The 27562-nt window shown below is 40.0% G+C and overlaps 2 long non-coding RNA genes across 6 annotated transcripts; one reads left to right on the top strand and one right to left on the bottom strand.

The window, feature by feature from the left end:
* The first annotated feature begins 376 nt into the window (after nt 1–376).
* Nucleotides 377–27562, top strand: LOC142173473 (uncharacterized). Of its 5 annotated transcripts, none has more exons than XR_012703130.1 (4): nt 377–1686; nt 2343–2558; nt 23690–23773; nt 23969–24225. It is a non-coding gene; the product is annotated as an uncharacterized LOC142173473 (long non-coding RNA). The 5 variants fall into 5 exon arrangements; XR_012703131.1 differs by lacking the exon at nt 23690–23773 and having other exon boundaries at nt 384–792; nt 1558–1686; XR_012703136.1 differs by lacking the exon at nt 23690–23773 and having other exon boundaries at nt 395–1686; nt 2411–2558.
* Nucleotides 4308–10027, bottom strand: LOC107806297 (uncharacterized). Its single transcript, XR_001652643.2, has 2 exons — nt 4952–10027; nt 4308–4841 (listed from the first exon to the last, which is right to left on the bottom strand). It is a non-coding gene; the product is annotated as an uncharacterized LOC107806297 (long non-coding RNA).

Genomic DNA, 27562 nt, shown 5'->3' with positions numbered 1-27562 from the left:
TTTTTTGTTACATAAAAATTATTTTACTATGCTCTAGTTATCACAATAATCACTTTGACTAGATTTTACAAACTTTTCACATGAAAAGTCTATTATGTTCTTGACATTATAAATCCTCTCATTTATGTAATACCTTCTATATCATATGCTATATAATATACTTTTACCCAGGTATTTTACTTATAATTAAAATAATTTAATACTATTTTATTTATTATTTTTATAATATATTCGTACAATTAAATTTTTCTTAATATTTATTTTTAAGATATATAAATAGCATTATTATATTTGTCAATTTGTCAATAACATTACGAACAAATATCAAATCCACGTTCTTAATCATACTTAATGAAATATGTTTAATGAAAATTAAAAAATCAAAGCTCATTGATTTATAGACCAAGCCATACTCATTAATTTAATAAATAAAGGTCAAATACATAAACAACCCCTAAACTTGACGCCAAATTTCATTTAGACACTTTAACATACTCTTATTCCTATTAGATACTCCAAACACTCAAAAAAAGTGTGTCTATTGAACACTTAATCACAATTTGTCTTCAAAACTAAGCGCGTAGCCACCAAGCTCGCTGACATGAACAACATGACCAATAAATAGGCGACGCGTGTAAATTAAAAGAAATTAAAATAGCTTCCAAGACAAAAAATAGATTATATTCTTAATAATCCCTTTCCCTTACCCCTTTCGTTGTCTTCCTCATGTTCAGGCAAGAGAGGGTAGAATTGGTCTGCCACGACTTGCCGGAAAGTATTCGGCAACCAAGGGTATCTGCGTACTTTTTCCTTCTTGCTTTTATCTTCTTTTTTTTTTGGAAGGGAATTTGGAAGACTATAAGAAAGAATCTAGCTAGCCCATCTTGGTGTAATAAAATATAAAAAATAAAGAAATAGATTATATTACTCTTCAATTTCTGTTATATGTTCTCTGATGGAGTATACGATTTCAAATGCATATCCAAATATTCTTAACTTGCAGGAACCAATCTATATTTTCCAGTTTTTTGGTAAAAGAGATTTAAGATACACTCATCGAAAAACGCATATAAATTTGTGAAAAATCACTGAAAAATACAGTAAATCAGTAAAATGAAAATGGAGGATGGGGATGAGGACACAAGCTCTACCATCTTAGAGGGAGTTCTGTGGAGAAGAAAGAGGAATAAGAAAAAAAAAAAAAACTTTCAAAATTTTTCACGCGCCCAACTCCAAAGTGAGAGTCACTTTTGTGCCACATGTGCATGAGGTGTTCAATAGACACATTTTTGTGAGTGTTGGAGTGCTTAATAGGAACAAAATTATGTTAAAGTGTCTAAATGAAATTGGCGTCAAATTTAGGGGACTGGTAATGTATTTGGCCATAAATAAAATACTAACATTTAGCAAAATAACACATCATATTATTACTTTCAAATAAATAATATTAACAAATAAAGCCTTAGAAAAACTTAATATTAAACACAAATATCTTTAATTTTTTTAAAAAATTTATTGACTGTAGGATAACTTTTTTTATTTTTTCACATATTCTAGGCAACTGTCAAAACAAGACCACCCCACCACCCACCACTCACCCCACTGGACAACGGCGACCACCCCATGCCGGCGACAACCCCCACCAGCAGCAAACGCTCTTCTCCCTCTAACTACGCTCTCGATCAAGTGAGTAGTTCCACATGACTACTTTTCTCTCGATCAATTTTTAGATTTCTTCAATTGTCTTTACGATTGTAAAAGTAAACTTTCTGTTTATCGCAGATCTTTGATTTTTTAAGTGCATTTATTGTCATTTTCATGTTTTCTACTGTGATTAATGATTGTTTATCTCATTTTGCTTGTCTACATCTTAAAAATCATCCGCATTTGACTTTTTTTAGATCGATAGGGTTTTATTGTTTTTTTTTGTTCATTTCATCGATTTTGAGTTACTTCGACAGTATGATGTACTTCAATTTATAGATCGAGTGAACTTTCTATGTTTAATCACTGATTTTTGAATTGCATTTATAATTCTTTATAAGTTTTATCGTAATTAATGATTTTCTATCTTATTTTCCTATCTATGTTTAATCACTGATTTTTGAATTGCATTTATACTTTTTGATAAGTTTTACTGTAATTAATGATTTTCTATCTCATTTTCCTTCTCCGCTTTGTAAAAATCTGCCGCATATGATATTTTGTTAGATCGATAGTGCTTTAATGTTTTATGTTCATTTATTTTCTGTTAGATCACATATATTAGATTTGCAGTAGTTTCTCATATTTGGTCTACTTCCATTCTTTGTGCTCCTTTGCTACGACGGGGGCTTCACCAGTGGTAGCGGTGACAACCTCTTCCCCCTCTTGTTTGGCTTCGTGATGTTTTGTGAGTATTGCAAGTTAGGGTCATTGGCTTTTGGGTGGCGAGCAGGATAGCGTGTGCAAACAGTGAAGAACAGCCCGGGCGACTGTCAGCAAGGGGCAGCACGAGAGTTGGATGTGAACGTGCAAGGTGGCTACAACACCATCGTGTATACCAAGACAATTCCCAGGTTCTAATTGCGGGAGTTGGTACCTCCCGTTTTCCTGTTTCACTTCTTTGTGTTAGTTAAATTGAGGCCATCTTAGTTTGTATTCGTTTATTCACCATATTAGCGTGCATGTAGTTGCAACTTGTTTCCCTCTACTTTGGTCTGTTGCCTAGTGTATGTTAGTGATTTCCCTTGGTCTGTCGTAGGTATAGTGGCTATGGTCTGGGATGGTCGAGGTGAGGTCATGTCCTCGGGAGATGCGGGGGGTGGGGCGGGATATGGGGCAGAGGCTAGAGGGTGGGAAGGGAGGCAATGGAGGTAAGGGGAACAAGGGTGCCTATAGGTTGAGAATTGGGTCATGGAACGTAGGTACATTGACGGGTAAGTTTATAGAGTTGGCAAAGATCCTCCGGAAGAGGAAAGTCAATGTAGCGTGTGTCCAGGAGACTAGGTACGCAGGGTCTGTCGCACCTCCTTTTTACCTACACTTGAATAGGTATTAAGAAAGTTTTTTCCAATTTAAGTGACAATCGAAACAGGATTATTTTATTTAAATTCATAGTCGCCACTTGGGATAATTTATGGTGTCCCAAGTCACTGGTTTAGAATCCTGAGTCGAGGAAAGTTAATTCTATCTACGGTATGCGAACACAGAAATCCAGGTAAGGAATTCTGTTAACCCGAGAGAAGGTGTTAGGTACTCCCGAGTTTCGTGGTTCTAGCACGGTCGCTTTGATCATACTTGGCTTAAACAAATTGTTTGATTACTGATTTTAGAACCTATGTGCATTCACCGCTTTTAATTAAGAAATTATCTTGAAACGGGTCACGCGTACGTGTACCCATTTGTTTGGCGCGTCAAAAATCATGTCACGCGAACGTGTCCACAATTAATAACGCTTTATTATTATTAAAAAAAGGTTTGGTCAAAGTTGCGCGAACGCATACCCCGGTTTTGTTTTTAGAATCGTAATTATGTCACGCGACGTGTACGCAACCACGATGGTATATTAAACGTGCCTAAAGCAGACTACGAATATCATTTTTAATATCTAAATCATAGAATTTATACGGGGCCCATGAATGATTAAATTATGGATGACACACCTCGGACTATATAAACTAAATTTAATTTAATGGCCTATTAAAATAATTTTATTATTAAGAAAGTTTGATCGAAGTTGCGCGAACGCATACTCCGAATTGGTTTTTAGAATCGTAATTATGTCACGCGAACGTGTTCACAATCACAATAATATTTTAAACGCGCCTAAAGGCTTTTCTACGAATATTCATTTTAAATAGCTAAGCTATAATATTCGTGAGGGCCATGAGTGATCTAATTATGGATGACACACCTCAACTCACTTTTTAAGAACTATATTTAACTAAAATAGCCTAAAAAAGTTCAGATTTTAATCTATGTTGGAATTAATGCTGGCCTTAGGCCCATAACTATTTTACGAAAACTAAGCTCCAGACCGAGCCCAAGAACGAAATCAGGGCAGGAGGTTGCTCGGCCCCAAGTGGGCCGATAAGTGCCAGGCCCAATGAGCTGTTTGGTCATGAACATTGTAAAATTTAAAGAAATACAAATACTGGCACGGTTTGGGCCCTAAAATTGAGCCTAGCGTGCAATACAAAAGGTCCAAAACCACACCAAGGGTGATTCTGACAAGGACATCCTTCTTGGCCTACTCCTGACCCAATTCATTTCTAGAACTGGTTGGCCTTATGACTACAACTAAAAAACCTTTACACAAATTCTGGGAATCAAAGATGCTCAACTACATATTACAAATACTAACTAATAGGCAGTATCAATACAACATTAACTGAAATTCCTAACTAATCACATAACACTAGCCATACAACCCTTTTCATGAAAGACATGATTCTAAGCTAATAACAGACCTTGACTTAGCATTTTTAAACCATTTAAATGAAAAGATGAAAACTGGACACAAGGAATAACACTCATCACCATGGCTTTTCAACATCACAAAAAAAAAAAAACTAAACTACTACACAAGCATGAAGATCCTTAGCCACATCACAAATCATCATACTAGATCTGAGATCCTAAAATAGATCTAAGGACAGAATATAGATAAAGAAAACAGTGAAAAGAAAAGAAGTGAAAATAAACGATAAAATAAGGCTAACACTACTACAAGAACTAAATGAATTTAACAGAAAACATCTGAACAACTTTCATCCGGCTGCAATATATCATTCAATCTCCACATTTGATTATACATTTCAAGCTTGCAATTCACATGTCATTTAAAGTCCAAGAGATACCTGTATTTCAAAATAAGGCAAAGGAGAGTGAGGATTCAGCAATAGCAAAACAGGAGCCAAGCAACAAATTAAATAGCAGGATTCAGCCCCCTTTTAAACCCTCTTTTTACCCAGCAAACCAGAGGTCCTTTGAAACTTTTAAGTTCTTCTAACTGTGAAAACCAAAGAGCAATTCCAACCAATTTTTCAGCCAAAATGATGCAGAAACTTTGAGTGTTTTTTAGGGTCTGAAAATCTGCCTTTAGAGTGACAGAAAGGTCTATATATATAGCCCTTTTTGGGTGCCATGTGCTGCTGAAAACAGAATGGGAATTATTCCCTCACAAGGCATCTTTTCTAACAGAATTGGGACAACTGGTAGCCTTTAATTGGCTCCAGCACTTGTGCTGGCCAGAATTGGGCCAGCTGCCCCAGATTCTAGAAGCTTACTAAAAGAAAATCTAGTCTCCTAATCTCAAATTAAACCTCCAAGTTTTCAATTGTTCAATTAATGCCCTAAGAGTTCCTAACAATTACTAACTAAACAAACAGAAAACAAGCAAACTAATATCTACAAACGGATTGAAAGAAAACCAAAGTTCAAAGTTGAAAAGAGTATCTGAAACTAGTGAATGAACCTAAACTTCTAACACGAAATCAATTCATAATGAACTAAGCTGGACAAAGAACCCCAAATGGATTTTGCACAAATACTGGAATGTTTCTAGCAACCAGAATGGATAAATTGATGCATTCTAAAACAGAATTAACAACTAAATGTGCTCAAATAACCAACAACAATGCAATTTGAACCTTAAACTACACCTAAATTCTTCTATCATAAACTAAAAATTAGAAATTATTATTGAAAATTGACTTATTTCATACATCGACTAAATTGACCTTAGACCTGTGACGAAATCCTAATCTGAAGCCCTAATATGAAAACAAAACAGAGGACACACAAAAGCTACCATGCAACTAAACAGAATTGAGAGGAAGAGATCAGAGGAAACAAAACAGAAAAGAACAGAGGTGAATAAATGACAAAGGCCAGGGAGTACCGATTTAAATCAACCAGACGATCAACAAAAGCAAAAGCGGAAGGCTGGCCAGGCTCAGAATACTTCGACGAGGCTTGAAACTGACCTAAACGATTATTCTGGACAAGAATAACCTATTCGGGCAAGCTTCCAACCAAGACGAACAAAGCTTCAAAGAAATCCCAAAATCAGATATTAGGTTGAACCTAAATCCGGAATTCGACAAGTTTTAAAGATTGTTTGGGAAAATTGTTAAGGGTTTTGGGTTTGGGGAGGCCTGGTGATTATAGGATATGAGTTTGAGGCGGTTTGAGTAAGTTAGGGTTTTTGAGGTTGGTGCTTTAGATCTGAAATCGGAGGAGATTGGTGGGGATTTGAAGGAATTGGTTTATGGATTTGGAAAGGGAAGAGGAAGGGGACTGACTGGTGAAAATTTGGGGAGGTTTGGAGTGGTGCCGCCGCCGTAGAGCGATTTTTGGCGACGGCGATGGACGGAGCCGGTGAAGGTGTGAGAGGGCGGCTAGGGTTTGGACTCTCAGAAGTTGAGAGATGAAATGAGGGGGATTGGAAATGGGGGGAGGGGGGTCTAATTCGGACAATTAAATATAATATGGGTGCCTAGTTCACAGCCGTTGGATCACATAAGATCAACGGCTGTGATGATGAAGACCTCGAAACAGTGTCGTTTGGAGTTTAAGTGGGAGCTGGACCAGGTAAAGGGGTTTTGGCGGATTTGGGTTGGGTAAGGGATATGTTTGGGGCAAATATTTGGGCTTCAGCATCAATTGACCCAAATTTGGATTTAAAACCAAGCTTTTCAATTCCCTTTTTCTTTTGTTTTCTTTTTTTATTCTTTTAATTAATTAAAACCTAAATTAAATTCTTAAATTAATCTAAGTTGTAAAATTAGATTAATTATCAAATTATAAAATTTATAAAAATTAATTGATCCTAAATCAAAAGAGAAGAACTACTGATCTAGAATTAAAAGCTAAAAAATATAAAAGTAAGCCAATTTTTGTGATTTTAATTTTTAATAAAGCAACTAATTTACTAATTAATCCTAAAAATATGAAAACAAAATCTCAATGCAATGCATGGTATTTTGGTATTTTCATGACTTAAATAAAAGTAAACATGCACAGAAATGCAAACAATTAACAAAATTCTATAAAATGGCGAATAACTGGAAAAATCTATTTTCTTGGATTTTATAGGAGTAATTCATATAGGGCAAAAATCATGTGCTCACAGGGTCGAGGGCGAGGGATGTAGACGGATATAAGCTTTGGTACTCCGAAGTCCAGAGGGGTAAGAATGGAGTGGGTATCTTGGTGGACGGGGAACTTAGAAAGTCGGTGGTTGAGGTTAGGCGGGTGAATGATAGATTGATGACTATTAAGTTGGTGGTTGGAGAGTGCACCCTAAACATCGTTAGTGCTTACGCGCCGCATACGGGCCTAGATGAGGAGGTTAAACGGCGATTCTGGGAGGGGTTAGATGAGATTGTGCGCCAGGTCCCGCCTACTGAGAGGCTTTTCATAGAAGGAAATTTCAATGGTAAGGTTTTTGGATTGGTGATTGCGAACTCTAGTTTTTCGAAGAGGGAGGAACATTTGGTTACTTTTCAAAACAAAGTGGCTAAGACTTAGATTGACTATCTCCTCCTCATGAGGAGTGACCGAGGGTTGTGCAAGGATTATAAGGTTATTCCGGGTGAGATACTCGTGACGTAGCATAGGCTCTTGGTGATGGACGTTGGTATTATGTTAAAGAGAATGAAAAGGTCTGGCCAAGGACGACCGAGAATCAGGTGGGGTGCCTTGACTAAGCATAAAGCACAAAAGTTGGAGGGACGGTTGTTGGCTATGGGAGCATGGAGGAACAGTGGTGTCGCTAGCATTATGTGGTCGACGATAACAGACTGTATAAGGAAAGTAGCGAGAAAGGTATTAAGGGTCTCGATGGGCGTCCTTGGCGGGAATAAAGGATACTGGTGGTGGAATGAAGTGATCCAAGTTAAAGTGGAAGCGAAGAAGGCGACATACCTGAAGTTAGTAGGGAGTACGGGTGAGGAAGAGAGGAGAGCGTGCATGGAGTGGTATAAGGTAGCTAGGAAGGAAGCTAAGCTGGCGGTCTCGGAGGTTAAGACTGCGGCCTATGGTCGTATGTACGAGGAACTGGGGGAAAAGGTGGAGAGAAGAAGTTATTTCGGCTAGCCAATACGAGAGAGAGGAAGGCTCGGGATTTGGACCAAGTGAGATGCATCAAGGACAACGATGGTAGAGTATTGATAGAGGATGCCCAGATCAAGAGGAGATGACAGACTTACTTTCATGAACTTCTGAATGAAGAAGGGGATCGGGATATTGTGCTAGGTGAACTAGAGCATTCCGAGAGTCACTGTAACTTTGGGCACTGCAGGCACATCGAGGTAGAGGAGGTCGTGGGAGTTATGCGTAAGATGACTAGGGGCAGAGGGACCGGGCTAGATGAAATTCCGGTTGAATTTTGGAAGCGTGCGGGTAGAACAGGCTTGGAGTGGTTGACCGAGTCATTTAGTGTTATTTTTAGGACGAAGAGGATGTCGGATGAGTGGAGGTGGAGTACGGTGGTCCCATTATATAAGAACAAAGGTGATATTCAGAGTTGTAACAATTATAGGGGCATTAAATTACAGAGTCATACGATGAAAGTTTGGGAGAAGGTGGTTGAAGCGAGGGTGAGGAGGACGTTGTCTGTATCCGACAACCAGTTTATATTCATGCCAGGTCATTTTACTACGGAGGCTATACACCTTATTAGGAGGTTGGTGGAACAGTACAGGGAAAGGAAAAAGGATCTGCACATGGTGTTTATTGATTTAGAGAAAACGTACGACAAGATTCCCAGAGAAGTTCTCTAGAGATGCTTGGAGGCAAAAGGCGTGACAGTTGCCTACATTTGGGTTATTAAGGACATGTATGAGGGGGCTATGACTCAGGTTAGGACAGTAGGAGGAGACTCTAAGCATTTTCCAGTCGTTATGGGGCTACACCAAGGTTCTACGCTCAACCCGCTCTTATTTTCCCTGGTGATGGACGTGTTAACACATCATATTCAAGGGGAGGTGCCGTGGTGTATGTTATTCGCCGATGACATAGTCCTGATTGATGAGTCACGAACCAGTATGAACGAGAGTTTGGAGGTCTGGAGATAGGCTCTTGAGTCTAAGGGTTTCAGGTTGAGCAGGACGAAGACGGAATACCTGGAGTGTAAATTTAGTGCGGAGCCAAGGGAAGTCGGTGTAGAAGTGAGGCTTGAATCACAGGTCATCCCGAGTTGTTGCAATTTCAAGTACCTTGGGTCGGTTATCCAGGAGGGAGGGGAGATTGACGAAGATGTTACACACCGTATCGGGGTGGGGTGGATGAAATGGAGGTTAGTATCTGGAGTCCTGTGTGACAAGAGAGTGCCACCGATACTCAAAAGTAAGTTTTACAAAGCGGTGGTTATACCGGCCATGATGTATGGAGCGGAGTGTTGGCCTGTTAAGAACTCTCATATTCAGAAGATGCAAGTAACAGAAATGAGGATGTTAAATTGGATGTGCGGACATACTAGGATGAATAAGATTAGGAATGAAGATATTAGGGAGAAGGTGGGCGTGGCTCCCATTGATGACAAGATGCGGGAAGCGAGACTCAGATGGTTCGGACACGTACAGAGGAGAAGCTCAGATGCTCCAGTAAGGAGGTGTGAGCTGCTGGTTTTGGAGAGCACGAGATGAGGTAGAGGACGGCCTAAGAAGAATTGGGGAGAGGTGATCAGGCAGGACATGACGAGACTTCAGATTTCCGAGGATAGGGCCCTTGATAGGAAGCTGTGGAGGTCGAGTATCTAGGTTGTAGGTTAGGAGATAGTTGAGTCTTTTCTTACTTCGTCCCTTTGTGAGGCTAGTCTGGTAGTTTTTCTAATCATCTAGTGGTAATGTTGTGTCTTACTACTATTTTACTACTATTTCGTTTATCATAGCGCCTGGTTTATACATTGTCTATCGTTTTTCCTTTGCATCTACTTTCTCATTTTCATGATGTTATTTTCCTATGTTTGCTATTAGAGGTACTGATATTGTGTCTTTGTGTTTTCGTTTTTTTGAGCCGAGGGTCTTTCGGAAACAACCTCTCTACTCCTTCGGGGTAGGGGTAAGGTTTGCGTACACACTACCCTCCTCAGACCCCACTAGTGGAATTTTACTGGGTCGTTGTTGTTGTTGTTACTGCTAAAGAAATTATGTTCTCATTTGTTAAACAAATCTATTTTTCTTATTTTAAATAAATATTAAAAAATAATAATTTTTTTAATTATTTTTATATTTAAAATATGTTCATGTTTCAATATGATTGAACAAATTGAGTGCCATGGAAAAATTAAATGTATGGATATATTATAAAATAATAAATAAAATAATTTAAAGTTATTTTATTTATAAGTAAAATACCTAGGTAAAATTATATTATAGTATATAATATAAAAGTTATAATAAATGAGAGGATTAATATCAAGGACATAATAAACTTTTCAAGTAAAAGTATTACAAAATCTGGCTAAGGTGGCTTTTGTGATAAATAGCGCAAAGTAAAATAATTTTTGTGTAACAAAAAAAAGAAAAGTCATTTTTGGGTAATGAATACAAAGTTAAATGATTTTTACGTAACAAAAAAAAAATAACTTTTGCGTAATAAACACACAGGTCGTACAAATGTTGAAATATTTTCTACCAAAAAACTTTGTTAGTTATTAGCGGTTATTGTAGTATTAAGTTTAGCAAAAGGTCTCCGTGTTGGCTCCATCAATAACAAGTATAGTACTTTTGATAAACAGAAGCTTGAGAATAAATAGATATGAATGAAAATAAATAAAGAATAAAAGTGATTAATGAATGCAAATATGATAATTAATTGAGTCATGGAGATGGTTCTCTGCTCGTTTTAGTCATCTTTGTTTTAGTGGAAGTATAATATTATGAAAAGCCATTTAAAAAGTTAATTAGTTCATCAATATCTCGAGAAAACTACTGAAAAATTAGAAGTTTAAAAAGAGTGTGAATATGTAATAAGAATAGTATTATCATCACAAAAGTCTTTCAAGTCACAAAAACGAGCTTCATTTTCAATCTGATAGGGTAGGAAGGAGGACAAATTTGATTAACAGCTTGTTTGGATGGTTGTTACCCATTGTATTGTATCATGTTATTACTTTAAATACGATGTTTTGATTGTTACTTAAATTTTATTGTATCGTATTGTTGAATCCGTCGTTACATAACGACGAAATGTGCCACTTTATGTAACAACTGACTTGATATGGTCGCGTCATTACCTTGTCTTTTTCTCTCAATCTCACCCTTTATTATAATTAAATAATTTTATTTTATCATTTACCCTGTATCATAATTTTTCTTTATAATATTACAAGTTTATTCTTCATATTGCTGGTGTGTCATATCATGAAACGATGACAAACGACACAATCTATCCAAACATTGTTTTATCAAACGACACAGTACAATACGATACATTACGATATGATACATTATGAAACGATGCGTAACAACCATCCAAATAAGTTGTAAAGGGACATTTAGCCATAAAAAATTCTTTTTCCCGTATTTTTTTTTTTTTGAAATCAGTGTTTGGCCATGAAAAATTTAATTTTCACTTGAAGTTGAATTTTGAAATTTTTCAAAATCTGAAAACTCCAAAAAGATGTTTCAAAATTTTCACTTCAAAGCACTCACAAAATGTCACGACCCGGATTTTTCACCATCGGGAGTCGTGATGGCGCCTACTAATGTGAGCTAGACAAGTCAATCCTTTAAACTAATTATTCCATTATCTAATTAATTCTTTTTAATAGATATAAAGCGATAACGTATAAACAACGAAATATTTATTTAAGCGGAAGGAAAAAAACAATAAAATATCTGATTCTGTAGCTATTACAACTACTTAAGCCTTAATCACCCAAAACCTGGTGTCACAGTGTCACAGACGGTCTAAAACTGCTAAATACAAAGTCCGAGAATAAAAGACACATTGTTTCTGAAGCAAAAAGATGAAACATGAAATAAAAGATAGAGGAGACGTCAGGGCCTGCGGACGCCTGCAGGTCTACCTTGGATCTCCGCGTGGACTGAAGGTAGCCTCCAACTACGATCCAAGAGCTGCTCCGGGATCTGCACACAGTGCAGAGTGTAGTATCAGCACAACCGATCCCATGTGCTGGTAAGTATCTAGCCTAACCTCGGTGAAGTAGTGACGAGGCTAGGACCAGACCACCAAATAAACCTGTGCAGTTATATAATATACAACGGAAAGTAAAGCAGGAATAAACAAGTAAAGATGGGAGGGGAAACATGCTTCGGGGAAACCAGGTAAAACAGAATATCAAGAGAACTATAAATGAATCAAAATCCAACCACTAACAAGAATAAGGAAAACAAAGGCAGATTTCACTTTCTTTTCACATCTTGTTGCAGGCGTGCAACCCGATCCCATTTCCTGTATCTCGTGGAAGGGCGTGTCACCCGCTCCCATTTCATTTATCTCGTGGCAGGCGTGCCACCCGCTCTCATTTCATTTATCTCGTGGCAGGCGTGCCACCCGCTCCCATTTTATTTATCTCGTGGTAGGCGTACCACCCGCTACCATTTCATTATATCTTGTGGTAGGCGTACCACCCACTCCTATTTCATTATATCTTGTGATAGGCGTACCACCCGCTCCTATTTCATTATATCTTGTGGTAGGAGTACCACCCGCTCCCATTTCATTATATCTTGTGGTAGGCGTACCACCCGCTCCCATTTACAAGCCAACAATAATCACAGGGAATCCCAGCAAGGGAACAAGAGTAATATAATAACTTTCCGACAAGGGAACAATGATATTTCAACAACATCCCGGCAAGGGAACAATACTATCAAAACAAACATCCCGGCAAGGGATCATTAATATCAAACAAACATCCCGGCAAGGGAATAATGGTGATAATAACATATGAAGCAGAATAAACCACAACAGAGTCATAACAATTATAATACAAGACTCACGGACATGCTTGACACCAACGTATAGATACTCGTCACCATGCCTATACGTCGTACTCCACAGTTAACATGTAGCAAATAAGACACAACTCCTAATCCTTCAAGCTAAGGTTAGACCAAACACTTACCTCGATGCCACAAACACAATTCACGTTTCAATTATAGCTTTGCCCCTTGATTCCATCACCAATTCGCTCGAATCTAGCCACAAGTTACTTAATTACATCAATAAATGCTAAATGAATCAACTTCAATGCATGAAAATGAGTTTTTCTAAAGTTTTGCCCAAAAGTCAAAAATCGCCCCGGGCCCACATGGTCAAAACCCGAGGTTCGAACCAAAACCCGATTACCCATTCCCCCACAAACCCAAATATATGATTTATTTTGAAATCGGACCTCAAATCGAGGTCCAAATCCCCATTTTTGAAAAACCTAGGTTCTACCTAAGACACCCAATTTTTCACATGAAAATAATTGATTTTGAGTTGAAATCATGTGAAAAGATGTTAATGATTGAAGAAAACGAGTTAGAAATCACTTACCAATGTTTTGAAGAAGAAAGGTTGTTTGAAAAATCGTCTCTTATGTTTTTGGGGTTCTAAAAAATGAAAAATAGCTGAAAATTCTGTTTTAATATACCCCTCTCAGACCTCCTGTACGGACCGCACAAAATCGAGTGCGGCCGCACAACTCCCGTGTGGGCTGCAGTGACATGCTTTAGTGTTTTGGGCATAACTTTCTCTACAGATGTCCAAATTCTGATTTCTTTACCTTTCTGGAAACTAGACACTAAGGCTACAACTTTCGTTTTGAATCATCTCAAAGTTCCTTGTATATCAAAAGATATAGACTTCCGAAGTCGGACTAGTGAAATGTTCTTCACTGCGGACCGCACAGAATCTAGTACGGCTGCACAGGCCTCTCCGTGGCAGCACTCCATTTTGTGCGGACTGTACTGGTTTGTCTAGTGGCCTTCCACTTCTCTGAGCCTGCAACAACTATATTTTAGGCTAAGACATCCCGGAACCTACCCGAAACTCACCCGAGCCCTCGGAACTCCAAACCAAGTGCGCATTCTAACTCAAAAACATCATATGGACCTACTCGTGCGATCACATCATCAAAATAACATGTAAAATCATGAATTAAACCTCAAAACTCAACATTTTCATCAAGAACTCTCAAAGTTCATAACTTTTCAGCCGGAAGTCCAATTCACGTCAAATAAACTCCATTTTTCACCAAATTTCACAGCTATCTTTCAAATACTATAACAAGTTTGTGCCGGGCTCGAAAACCAAAATACGGGCCCGATAACAATAGTTTCAAACATTAATTCTTTTCTTTATTTCTTAGATAATTCAGTAAAACAATTTTTTCCAAAAATTGATTTCTAAGGCTTGGGACCTCGGAATTCATTTCTGGGCATACGCCCAAGTCCCATATTTTACTGCGGACCTCTCGGGATCGTCGGAACACGGATCCGCGTTTGTTTGCTCAAAATATTGACCATAGTCAACCATAATCAAATTTTAACTCTAGAATTTTTATTTCTCATATTTTCACATATAAGGCTTTCCGGATATAGGTCCGGACCACGTATGTAAATCAAGGTAAGGTAAAAGGAGGTTTCTTTAGGCCACAGAACACTGAATTTACTTGCAACACAAGTAATGACCTTTTGGGTCATCACATTCTCCACCTCTAAAACAACCATTTGTCCTCGAATGGACGTAAGAAGGAAGTACCTGAGTCGGAAAAAAGATGGGGATAACGGCTCCGCATATCGGACTCGGACTCCCAGGTCGATGCCTCAGCAGGCTGACCTTTCCACTGAACACGAACAGAAGGAAAACTCTTCGATCTCAACTGATGAACCTGCCGGTCTAGAATAGCTACCGGCTCCTCCTCATAAGACAAGTCCTTGTCCAACTGGATAGTGCTGAAATCTAACACGTGGGATGGATCGCCGTGACACTTTCGAAGCATGGACACATGAAACACTGGATGCACGGCTAATAAGCTCGGCGGCGACGCAAGTCTGTAAGCCACCTCTCATACTCGATCAAGAATCTCAAATGGGCCAATAAACCTAGGGCTAAGCTTGCCCTTCTTCCCAAATCTCATCACACCTTTCATAGGCGACACTCGAAGCAATAACCGCTCACCGACCATGAAAGCCAAATCTCGAACCTTGCGGTCGGCATAACTCTTTTGCCTGGACTGAGCTGTACGAAGCCTATCCTGAATAATCCTGACCTTGTCCAAGGCATCCTGAACCAGATCCGTACCCAACAACCGAGCCTCTCCCAGCTCAAACCATCCAACCGAATACTGACACCGCCTACCATATAAAGCCTCATACGGAGCCATCTAGATACTCGACTGGTAGCTGTTGTTGCAGGCAAACTCTGCTAAAGGCAAAAACTGATCCCACGAGCCTCCAAACTCAATGACACAGCTCGGAGCATATCCTCCAAAATATGAATGGTTCGCTCGGACTGCCCGTCTGTCTGAGGATGAAACGTTGTGCTCAACTCAATCCACGTGCCCAACTCTCGCTGAACTGCCCTCCAAAAGCATGAGGTAAGCTACGTACCTCGATCCGAAATGATAGACACGGGCACACCATGAAAGCAAACAATCTCCCAGATATAGATCTCAGCTAACCTCTCGGAAGAGCAGGAGACTGCCACAGGAATGAAATGTGCTGACTTGGTCAACCTATCAACAATAACCCACACTGCGTCGAACTTTCTCTGAGTCCGTAGGAGTCCAATAACAAAGTCCATAGTGATCCGCTCCCACTTCCACCCGGGAATCTTAATCTTCTAGAATAACCCACCGGGTCTCTGATGCTCGTACTTAACCTGCTGACAATTCAAACACCGAGTCACATATGCAACGATGTCTTTCTTCATTCTTCTCCACCAATAATGTTGCTGCAAATCCTGATACATCTTCGCGGCGCCCAGATGAATAGAGTACCGGGAACTATGGGCCTCCTCTAAAATCAACTCTCGGGGCCCATCCATATTAGGCACACAAACTCGACCCTGCAATCTCAAAACTCCATCATAACCTAAGGTAACCTGCTTGGCACCTCCGTGTTGTACCGTGTCTCTAACGACACACAAATGGGGATCATCATACTGTCGATCATGGATATGCTCCAATAAAGAAGAACGAGCGACCGTGCAAGCTAACATACGATTGGGCTCAGAAACATCCAACCTCACGAACTGATTGGCCAAAGCCTAAACATCCAAAGCAAACGGTCTCTCACCGACCGGAATATAAGCAAGACTGCCCATACTAGCTGACTTCCTACTCAAAGCATCAGCCACCACATTGGCCTTTCCCGGATGATATAAGATGGTGATATCATAGTTCTTTAACAGCTCCAACCACCTTCTCTGCCCTAAATTCAACTCCTTATGCTTGAACAAGTACTGCAGACTCTTGTGATCCGTAAACACCTCACATGCCACGCCATACAGATAATGCCTCCAAATCTTCAACGCATGAACAATGGCTTCCAACTCCAAATCATGAACCGGATAATTCTTCTCATGAATCTTCAACTTCTGCGAAGCATAAGCGATGACCTTGCCATCCTGCATCAACACCGCACCAAGTCCAATGCGAGATGCATCACAATAAACTGTATAAGGCCCTGAACCTGTGGGCAAAACCAACACCGGTGCCGTAGTCAGAGCTGTCTTGAGCTTCTGAAAGCTCGCCTCACACTCATCCGACCATCTGAACGGGGCACCCTTCTAGGTCAACATGGTCATCGAGTCTGCGATAGATGAAAATCCCTCCACGAACCGACGATAGTAGCCTGCCAATGCCAAGAAACTTCGAATCTCTATAGCTGATGCTGGTCTAGGCCAGTTCTTGACTGCCTCTATCTTCTTCGGATCAACCGGAATACACTCTACTGATTCAACATGACCCAGGAATGCGATTGAACTCAACCAGAACTCACACTTCGAGAACTTAGCATATAACTGGCTATCCCTCAAGGTCTGAAGAACCACTCTAAGATGTTGCTCGTGCTCCTCCCGGCTGCGGGAATATATCAAAATATCATCAATGAAGACTATCACGAACGAATCCAAATAAGGCCTGAACACTCGGTTCATCAAATCCATAAAAGTTGTTGGGGCATTTGTCAACCCGAATGACATCACCAAGAACTTGTAATGCCTGTACCGAGTGCGGAAAGCTGTCTTAGGGACATTGGATGCCCTAATCCTCAACTGATGGTAGCCAGATCTCAAGTCAATCTTCGAAAATACCTTGGCACCCTGAAGCTGATAAAACAAATCATCAATCCTCGGTAATGGATACTTATTCTTGATTGTAACCTTGTTCAACTGCCGGTAATCAATACACATTCTCATCGATCCATCCTTCTTCTTAAGAAACAACATCGACGCACCCAAGGCGAAACACTAGGCCTAATAAAACCTTTTTCAAGCAAGTCTTGCAACTGCTCCTTCAACTCTTTCAACTCAGGCGGGGCCATACAATACGGCAGGATAGAAATGGGTTGAGTGCCCGGAGCCAAATCAATGCAAAAGTCAATATCTCTATCGGGTGGCATACCCGGCAGGTCTGAAGGAAATACCTCAGGAAACTCACGAACAACGGGCACAAAATCAATAGAAGGAACCTCAACGCTAGAATCACGAACATATACCAAATAGGCCAAACACCCCTTCTCGACCATACGCCGAGCCTTCACATAAGAGATAACACTACGGGTAGAATGACTAGGAGTCGCTCTCCACTCTAAACGAGGTAAACCCGGTAAGGCTAAGGTCACAGTTTTGGCATGATAGTCCAAGATAGCATGGTAAGGTGATAACCAGTCCATCCCTAATATGACATCAAAATCGACCATGTCCAAAAGAAGCAAATCTACACAAGTCTCAAGACCTCCAATCACAACCCTACATGAACGATGGACTCGATCTACCATAATAGAATCACCCACCAGTGTAGACACATAAACAGGATCACTCAAAGAATTACTAGGCATGAGTATATACAATGTAAAATAAGAGGACACATACGAGTACATAGACCCTGGATCAAATAACACTGAAGTATCTTTATCACAACCAGAACCGTACCTGTAATAACTGCATCAGAAGCCTTAGCCTCGGGCCTGGCTAGAAGAGCATAACATCGGGGCTGGGCCCCATCACCCTGAACTATATCTCTGGGACGGCCTGCTGCTGGCTGGCCTCCACCTCTAACGGTCTGAGCTCCACCTCTAGCACCTCTACCTCCACCTCTAGTACCTCTACCCCCACCTCTGGCTAGCTGGGGTTGACGACCCGGGAAACTCTGAACCAGCGATGCACCGATAGGAGCTGGTGATGCACTGTAGGACTGCTGATCAGAATACTGCATCTGAGAACCACAACCACCTGAAGCACCGTGAGAAACCTGAAGTGTAGACTGGAAAGGCCTGAGAGGATGACCCCTACCATATGAATCCCTACCTCCAGATGAGGTACCACTGAATCTGCCTGAATGATGGGGCCTCTTATCCGACCTATGACCACCTCCCTGTGACAGAACCATCTACACTCTCCTGGCCACATTGGCTGCCTCCTGGAAAGATATGTCACTCCTAGTCTCCCTAGCTATCTGAAGACGAATCGGCTAAATAAATCCATCAATGAACCTCCTCACCCTCTCTCTCTCGGTGGAAAGTATGACAAGAGCATGATGAGCCAAGTCGATGAATCTGATCTCATATTGGGTAATAGGCATAGAACCCTGCTGAAGACGCTTAAACTGCCTCTGATAGGCCTCTCTCTAGGTGATGGGGAGAAACTTCTCTAGAAATAGCTGAGTAAACTGCTCCCAAGTCAAAGTTGGCGATCTGGCTGGTCTAGCCAAATAGAAATCCCTCCACCAAGTGTTGGCGGATCCAGACAAGTGAAAAGTAGCAAAATCGACCCCATTGGTCTCAACTATCCCCATGTTCCTGAGAACCTCGTGACAGCTGTCTAGATAATCCTGGGGATCCTCAATAGATGCACCGCTGAAAGTAGTAGTAAAGAGCTTGGTGAACCTATCCAGCCTCCACAAAGCATCGACAGACATAGCTTTCCATCATCGGTCTGAGCTACCATACCCGGTTGAATTGCTCCAATTGGCTGAACCGCTGGAGTCTGAATCTAGGGAGATACCTGCTCCAGAGTGCGAGTAGCAGGAGTCTGGGCTCCTCCACCAGCCGGAGACGACTGGTGCTACAGGAAGCAAGCCTACCCGGGTGACACTCTCCATAAGGCCCACTAGGCGGACCAGAGCATCCTCAAGAACTGGGGTGACAATAAACCCCTCTGGGACCCGAGCTGGGCCCACCGGAACTGCTGGGGCCGGAACCTCATCATCAAAATCAGCCTGAGGCTCTGCTACTGGTGCTGCTGCTCGGGGCTGAGCTCTGCCCCTACCTCGGCCTCTAGCACGGCCTCGGCCTCTCCTCCTGCCTCTCGTAGGAGCTGCTACTGGGGGCTCGGGCTGCTGGTCAGTGGATGAGGAAGCGCGTGTTCTTGCCATTTGCGAAAGAACATAGTAGAAATTCAATCAACGTTGAGAAACCAAACCGCACGACAAGAAAGAATGAATATGAAGTTTTTCCTAACTCTGTAGCCTCTGGGGGATAAATACAGACGTCTCCGTACCGATTCCTCAGACTCTACTAAGATTGTCTGTGAACTATGAGACCCATATAACCTAGAGCTCTGATACCAACTTGTCACGACCCGGATTTCCCACCCTCGGGAGTCGTGATGGCGCATACTAATGTGAGCTAGGCAAGCCAATCCTTTAAACTAATTACTCCATTATCTAATTAATTCGTTTTACTAGATATAAAGCGATAACGTATAAATAGCGGAATACTTATTTAAGCGGAAGGAAAAAAACAATAAAATATCTGATTTTATAGCTATTACAACTACTTAAGCCTTAATCACCCAAAACCTGGTGTCACAGTGTCACAGACGGTCTAAGACTGCTAAATACAAGGTCCGAGAATAAAAGACACACTGTTTCTGAAGCAAAAAGATGAAACAGGAAATAAAAGATAGAGGAGACGCCAGGGCTTGCGGACGCCTGCAGGTCTATCTTGGATCTCCGCGTGGACTGAAGGTAGCCTCCAACTACGATCCAAGAGCTGCTCCGGGATCTGCACATAGTGCAGAGTGTAGTATCAACACAACCAACCCCATGTGCTGCTATGTGTCTAGCCTAACCTCGGCGAAGTAGTGACGAGGCTAGGACCAGACCACCAAATAAACCTGTGCAGTTATATAATATACAGCAGGAAGTAAAGCAGGAATAAACAAGTAAAGATGGGAGGGGAAACATGCTTTTGGGAAACCAGGTAAAACAGAATATCAAGAGAACTATAAATGAATCAAAATCCAACCACTAACAAGAATAAGGAAAACAAAGGTAGATTTCACTTTCTTTTCACATCTTGTTGTAGGCGTGCAACCCGATCCCATTTCTTGTATCTCGTGGCAGGCGTGCCACCTGCTCCCATTTCATTTATCTCGTGGCAAGTGTGCCACCCGCTCCCATTTCATTTATCTCATGGGAGGCGTGCCACCCGCTCCCATTTCATTTATCTCGTGGTAGGCGTACCACCCGCTCCCATTTTATTATATCTTATGGTAGGCATACCACCCGCTCCCATTTCATTATATCTTGTAGTAGGCGTACCACCCGCTCCCATTTCATTATATCTTGTGGTAGGCATACCACCCGCTCCCATTTCTTTATATCTTGTGGTAGACGTACCACCCGCTCCCATTTCTTTATATCTTGTGGTAGGCGTACCACCCACTCCCATTTCATTATATCTTGTGGTAAGCATACCACCCGCGGCAAGGGAACAAGAGCAATATAACAACTTCCCGGCAAGGGAACAATGATATTTCAACAACATCCCGGCAAGGGAACAATACTATCAAAACAAACATCCCGGCAAGGGATCATTAATATCAAACAAACATCCCGGCAAGGGAATAATGGTGATAATAACATATGAAGCGCAATAAACCACAACGGAGTCATAACAATTATAATACAAGACTCACGGGCATGCTTGACACCAACGTATAGATACTCGTCACCATGCCTATACATCGTACTCCACAGTTAACATGTAGCAAATAAGACACAACTCCTAATCCCTCAAGCTAAGGTTAGACCAAACACTTACCTCGATGCCACGAACACAATTCACGTTTTAATTATAGCTTTACCCCTTGATTCCACCACCAATTCGCTCGAATCTAGCCACAAGTTACTTAATTACATCAATAAACGCTAAATGAATCAACCCCAGTGCATGAAAATGAGTTTTTCTAAAGTTTTGCCCAAAAGTCAAAAATCGCCCCTGGGCACACATGGTCAAAACCCGAGGTTTGAACCAAAACCCGATTACCCATTCCGCCATGAACCCAAATATATGATTTGTTTTGAAATCGGACCTCAAATCGAGGTCCAAATCCCTATTTTTGAAAAACCTAGGTTCTACCCAAAACACCCAATTTCCCCCATGAATATCATTGATTTTGAGTTGAAATCATGTGAAAAGATGTTAATGATTGAAGAAAACGAGTTAGAAATCACTTATCAATATTTTGGAGAAGAAAAGTTGTTTGAAAAATTGCCTCTTATGTTTTTGAGGTTTTGAAAAATAAAAAATAATTGGAAATCCCGTTTTAATATACCCCTTTCAGACCCCCTGTGCGGACCGCACAAAATCAAGTGCGGCCGCACAACTCCCGTGTGGACTGCAGTGATATGCTTTAGTATTTTGGCCACATCTTTTTCTACAGATGTCCAAATTGTGATTTCTTTACCTTCTGGAAACTAGACATAAAGGGCTACAACTTTCGTTTTTGAATCATCTCAAAATTCCTTGTAGATCAAAAGATATACGCTTCCGAAGTCGGACTAGTGAATGTTCTTCATTGCGGACCACACAGAATCTAGTGCGGCCGCACAGGCCCCTCCGCGGCAGCACTCCATTTTGTGCAGACCACACTGGTTTGCTCAGTGGCCTTCCATTTCTCTGAACCTGCAACAACTATGTTTTAGGCCTAAGACATTCCGGAACCTACCCGAAACTCACCCGAGCCCTCGGAACTCCAAACCAAGTATGCATACTAACTCAAAGACATCATATGGACCTACTCGTGCGATCGCATCATCAAAATAACATGTAAAATCATGAATTAAACCTCAAACTCAATATTTTCATCAAGAACTCTCCAAGTTCATAACTTTTCAACCGGAAGTCCAACTCACGTCAAATAAACTCCATTTTTTCACCAAATTTCACAGCTATCATTCAAATACTATAACAAGTTTGTACCAGGCTCTGGAACCAAAATACGGGCCCGATAACAATGGTTGCAAACAGTAATTCTTTTCTTTATTTCTTAGATAATTCAGTAAAATAATTTCTTTCAAAAATTGATTTCTAAGGCTTGGGACCTCGGAATTCAGTTCCGGGCATACGCCCAAGTCCGATATTTTACTGTGGACCTCCGGGATCGTCGGAACACGGATCCGGGTCCGTTTGCTCAAAATGTTGACCAAAGTCAACCATAATCAAATTTTAGCTCTAGAATTTCTATTTCTCATATTTTCACATAGAAGGCTTCCCGGATATAGGTCCGGACCACACACGTAAATCAAAGTGAGGTAAAAGGAGGTTTTTTTAGGCCTCAGAACATTGAATTCACTTGCAACACAAGTGATGACCTCTTGGGTCATCACACAAAAATTCAAAAACATTTCCAAATTGTATTCATGTCCAAACACAATTTTAATTTTCAAATACCATTTTCAACTTCTTCTTTTTTATATATTTTTTCCGGTATCTCACAATTTTTATGTCCAAACGCCCACTAACAGAGGCGGATCTAGGATTTTTATAACATGGGTGCACCACTAAAAAAGGAGAAAAAAGAAAGTATTAAGTGGGATTTGATCCCTAGTCCTCTAGGTAAATAACTCATCATTCAACAAAGTGCACCATTTAACTTCTTTGGAGCATGGGTGCCAGCATAGAATACTAGACCAATTCCAAAAAAATGTACATAAAATACCTAGTTTGACGGAAAGACCATGGGTTCACGTGCTCCGTCAATTTGCCTACAAATCCGCCCCTGCCCACTAAGTATTTGTTTGAAAAGCTAATTAATTTGTACTCACTCCGTTCACTTTTACTTGAGATCTATATATATATATATATATAAAGGTGGGAATAACCAAGCTGATGTGGCATGTCTCATATGCAAGGATTCTCATTTATCTTGATTCTCCTTTTTTTGCTTTTTTTTTCTTAAAAAAAAACTTCTTACCACTTTTTATTACTAATTTATTACAAGTAATATACTCAATACTAATTCTACCATAATTATTCAATGTACATTACTATTACTATTCATATTACTGAATGTAAGTTGCAAATTGTAATGGTCATTATAAATACTAAAGCACATCTTCTCCAATACATACCTTTTTTTTTTCTCTTTAATCTTTCTTTTACTTTTCATTCAAACTCTTTATAAAGAAAGAATTTGTTTTTCTTGTACCTTCTGATTTGAGAATGATGCTGGGAGAGTGAGAACAAGAAAACCAGTAAGAGAGAAACTGATTTTGTGGAATTTTCGATGATATTAGTAGGAATGGAAAAGGGAGTTGATTTGCTTCATTTGCTTCTTTAAGGAAGGATGATAGTTTTTAATTTCCTGGAGGGATTGGAAGGTATGAATATGAAAAGCAAATTATACCAAAATAGAAAAAAGAATATTCTAGTTTACTGATAAATGATAATATATTTTGTTTAATATTTTAGTATGTAGATTTTACTTTCAAGATCAGAATATCCATGTATTATGTTTTTTTTTTTTTTTTTTTTGTAATTTATAGTATTTATTGAATGTTACTTTATAAAAATAGGTAAAACTTGCGAGGGAAATGATGAATCGAGCATTAAAGTGGCGGCGTAAGGTTCTTGGCATTCCAGCTGAAATATTTGCTTCCATTACACTATAAATTATCCCAAAAATGTAATGTTTAACTTTCTTTGAAATATGATTTACTTTGTATTTCCTTTTTTTTTTCTAACAAGAATTAACGGGGGACTGCAAGGATCCATTCATTTTTTAGACTTTGATCTTTTATTTAATTGCTAAGATAATAGATTTTTCTGTTACCTTATTGACTAATCCATTTTATTGTTGTTAAAATAGTTTTGTGCTATTAGGTGCTTCAATACATTTAGTCGGTAAATTCTATATTCAGCTGAATCTAACAATAACAACACACCCACTCGAAACACTTGTAAGAATATTTTAATTTTTAAAATGTAAAATTAACGTCAATTTTAAAATTTTAAGAGAACACTTTACTTCTTTCCTATATATAGAAAATGATTAACCCTTGTGAATGAGATGATATATTAGTTATAAATAAGAAATAGGTCTTGAAAGTAAATGTCGTTCCTTTTTTCTTGGCAACCTGGTGATGGCACAAAATATAATAGAAGAACATAATATAAATTCTAGACTTTTTCCTTAAAAATGTACAAATAAATTTGTAACTTTTCTTTCATATAAAAACTAATAAATTTGAAAATTGCTTATGTATTTCTAACTCTACTAATAAACTTTGTATATGCAATGTGACTGTGACGACCCGGCTAGTCGTCTCATGAGTTACCGCTCCATTTTCCCCATTTCTGCTTTCTTATGCTTTGTTTATCCGTGTTATGTGGTATCGGGTTGGTGAATCGAATCCGGAATGATTTTGGTAAGGTTTGAGACACTTAGTCTCTTTTGAGGAAGCTTAAGTTGGAAAAGTTAATCGGATATTAACTTATGTGTTAGAGGGCTCGGATGTGAGTTCCGATGGTTCAGTTAGCTTCGGGAGGTGAATTAGGACTTAGAAGCGTGATCGGAATAAGTTTTGGAGGTTCAGGGTGGATTTAGGCTTGAATTGGCGAAGTTGATATTTTGGCATTTTCGGTTGATAGGCAAGATTTTAATATAGGGGTCGAAATGGAATTTTGAGAGTTGCAGTAGTTCCGTTGTGTCATTTGGGATATGTGTGCAAAATTTCAGTTTCATTCGGACGTGGTTTGGTTGGATTTTTGATCAAAAGCGGAATTCGGAAGATTTTTGGAAACTTAGGCTTGAATCCGATGTGTTTTGGTTGATTTGATATTGTTTGAGGTGTTTTGAAGATTGGTACAAGTTTGAATAAGGTTTTAAGATATGTTGGTGCGTTTGGTTGAGGTCTCGGGGGCCTCGGGTGAGTTTCGGATGGTCAATCGGACCATTTCATGCCTTGGTGATGTTGCAGATTTTGGTTCAGCTGTTGCAGAGTTTTTACTCTTCGCGATCGCGTAGGGAGTCTCGCGATGCGTAGAAGCTTTGAGGGGGCAGTCCAGTTTGTTCTTCGCGTTCGCGAAGGTTGTATTGCGATCGCATAAGGTAGAGAAGTTGTTCATCGCGAACGCGTAGTGAAGGTCGCGTTCGCGTAGAGTTAAGTGGACCAGCGGTTGGACTGAGAATTTGTTCTTTGTGAATGCTGTCCCCTGTCCGCGGTCACATAGCGTTGGGAGTTTGCGCATAGCGTTGGGAGTTTGAGCACCGCGTTCGCGTTAGTGTTTACGCATTCACATAAAGTAAAAGTTGGGTCCTGAGAATTTGTGCTTCGCGATCGTGAAGGATGTCCCGCGATAACGATGAAGGAAATTAGGCCTGGACAGAATATTTAAGTACTCGTCTTGTCCGCGATTTTGAGATTTATTTCTTCCAGTGTTGGTCGTTTTTGGAGTTTTTTGAAAGGGATTGAAGAGGGATTCAAGGAGAATCACTTGGAGGTAAGATTCTTGGACTTAAAACTCGATTCTAATGTGAATTACACCTAAATAATCATGGAAATTTAGCCAAAAATTGAAGAATTAGGGCTTGGAAATTTAGACCTTTAATTGAGGATTTGAAGGACCATTTGTGGTCAGATTTCAGAACTTTTGATATGTATGAACTCGTGGGGAGATAAGGAATCTATTGATGTAAAAATTATCGAATTCCGAGACTTGGCCCGGGGGTCCGATTTTGATAATTTCGGGATTTGTGTCGTATTTTGATTATTTTCGCTTGGGCTTCGTTCCCTTAGCATATTTTGACGTCCTCGTTCTGATTTTGGATAGATTCGACGCGAGTGGAGGCCAATTCGTGGGGCAAAGGCATCACGAGCTAGAGATTTGACCGGTTCGAGGTGAGTAATGATTGTAAATGATGTTGTGAGGGTTTGAAACCCCATATTGCACATCGTAATGCTATATTGAGGTGAGGCACACGCTTGATGACGAGCGTGGGGTCGTGCACTGTTGAGGATTGTGACTTAGGCCGTCCCGGATGACTATTTTACCGTGTATTTGACTGGAATCCATTTGCTATCGTCATTATTTGGGCTGAATGCCATATTTGGGCCTTGTGCCAACTATTTGAAACCTTTGGGGATTTTTACTGGTATTTCCTCACTGTTTTGACTTTTTACTTGAATTCAGTCATATTATATTTCACTATTTTCGTACTCAGCCATGTTTACTTTGTTTTAACACTTACATGAACTTTTAAATGATATTTTGGGCTGAAAAACATGTCTTACTATTGCCCGAGTGACTTGTAAGGATTTTAACTGAGTGAGGCCAAGGGCCTACGTTGTGAGGAAACACTTGATACTGATTATGAGGCTGAGGGCCTGAGATATGTACGCCACGAGGTGGCTTGATTGATATGAGGCCGAGGGCCTAGTGATGATGCCACGAGGTGGCTTGATATTGCGCTTGGGCCGTAAGGAGCCCCTCCAGGAGTCTGTACACCCCCAATGAATGCGGGTACCCATTGTGATGTGAGATTGAGCCCGATGAGCTGGTATTGTTCTATGTGATTGCCCGAGGGGCTGGTACTATTCTGAGATGTTGCTGGAGGGGCAGATTTGTTAATACTGTGCCCGAGGGGCGAACCTTTATGTGTTTATTTTTCATAACTGACTGTCAATTACCTGCTTAATTATTGAAAAAGCGCTTTTCATGAAACTACATTTGAGTTAAAGAATTTTACATATCTTTCACGGATTTACTGTTTTTAAAAGTTTTAATGCTTTATTATAGAATGCTTTGTGCTTTATGTGATTTCTTACTTTCAGTCTTTATTTACATTTGTTACTCACTGAGTTGGAGTACTCACTTTACTCCCTGCACCCCGTATGCAGATTCAAGCATTGCGGATTCTGCTAGTGCGGATTCTGGCAGATATCAGAGTCCAATAAGGTAGCTGTTGACGTCCGCAGTCCCGTGTTTCTCCCTCTTTCCCATTTCTATATCTTATCAGACATTTGTAATAGTTTGTAGACTTTTCAAACTTGTATTGAGTTTTATAGATGCTCATGACTAGTGACACCCCAGTATCGAGCTATGTTTGGGCTGTATTCCGCATATTACACTATCAGTTGCTTAAATTTTGATCTATTTATTCATGTTTA

Source organism: Nicotiana tabacum, chromosome 1 (genome assembly GCF_000715075.1).
Source record: "Nicotiana tabacum cultivar K326 chromosome 1, ASM71507v2, whole genome shotgun sequence".
Classification (NCBI taxonomy): domain Eukaryota; kingdom Viridiplantae; phylum Streptophyta; class Magnoliopsida; order Solanales; family Solanaceae; genus Nicotiana; species Nicotiana tabacum.
Note: the sequence above shows the minus strand (reverse complement) of the source record. Positions and strands in the feature narration are given on the sequence as shown.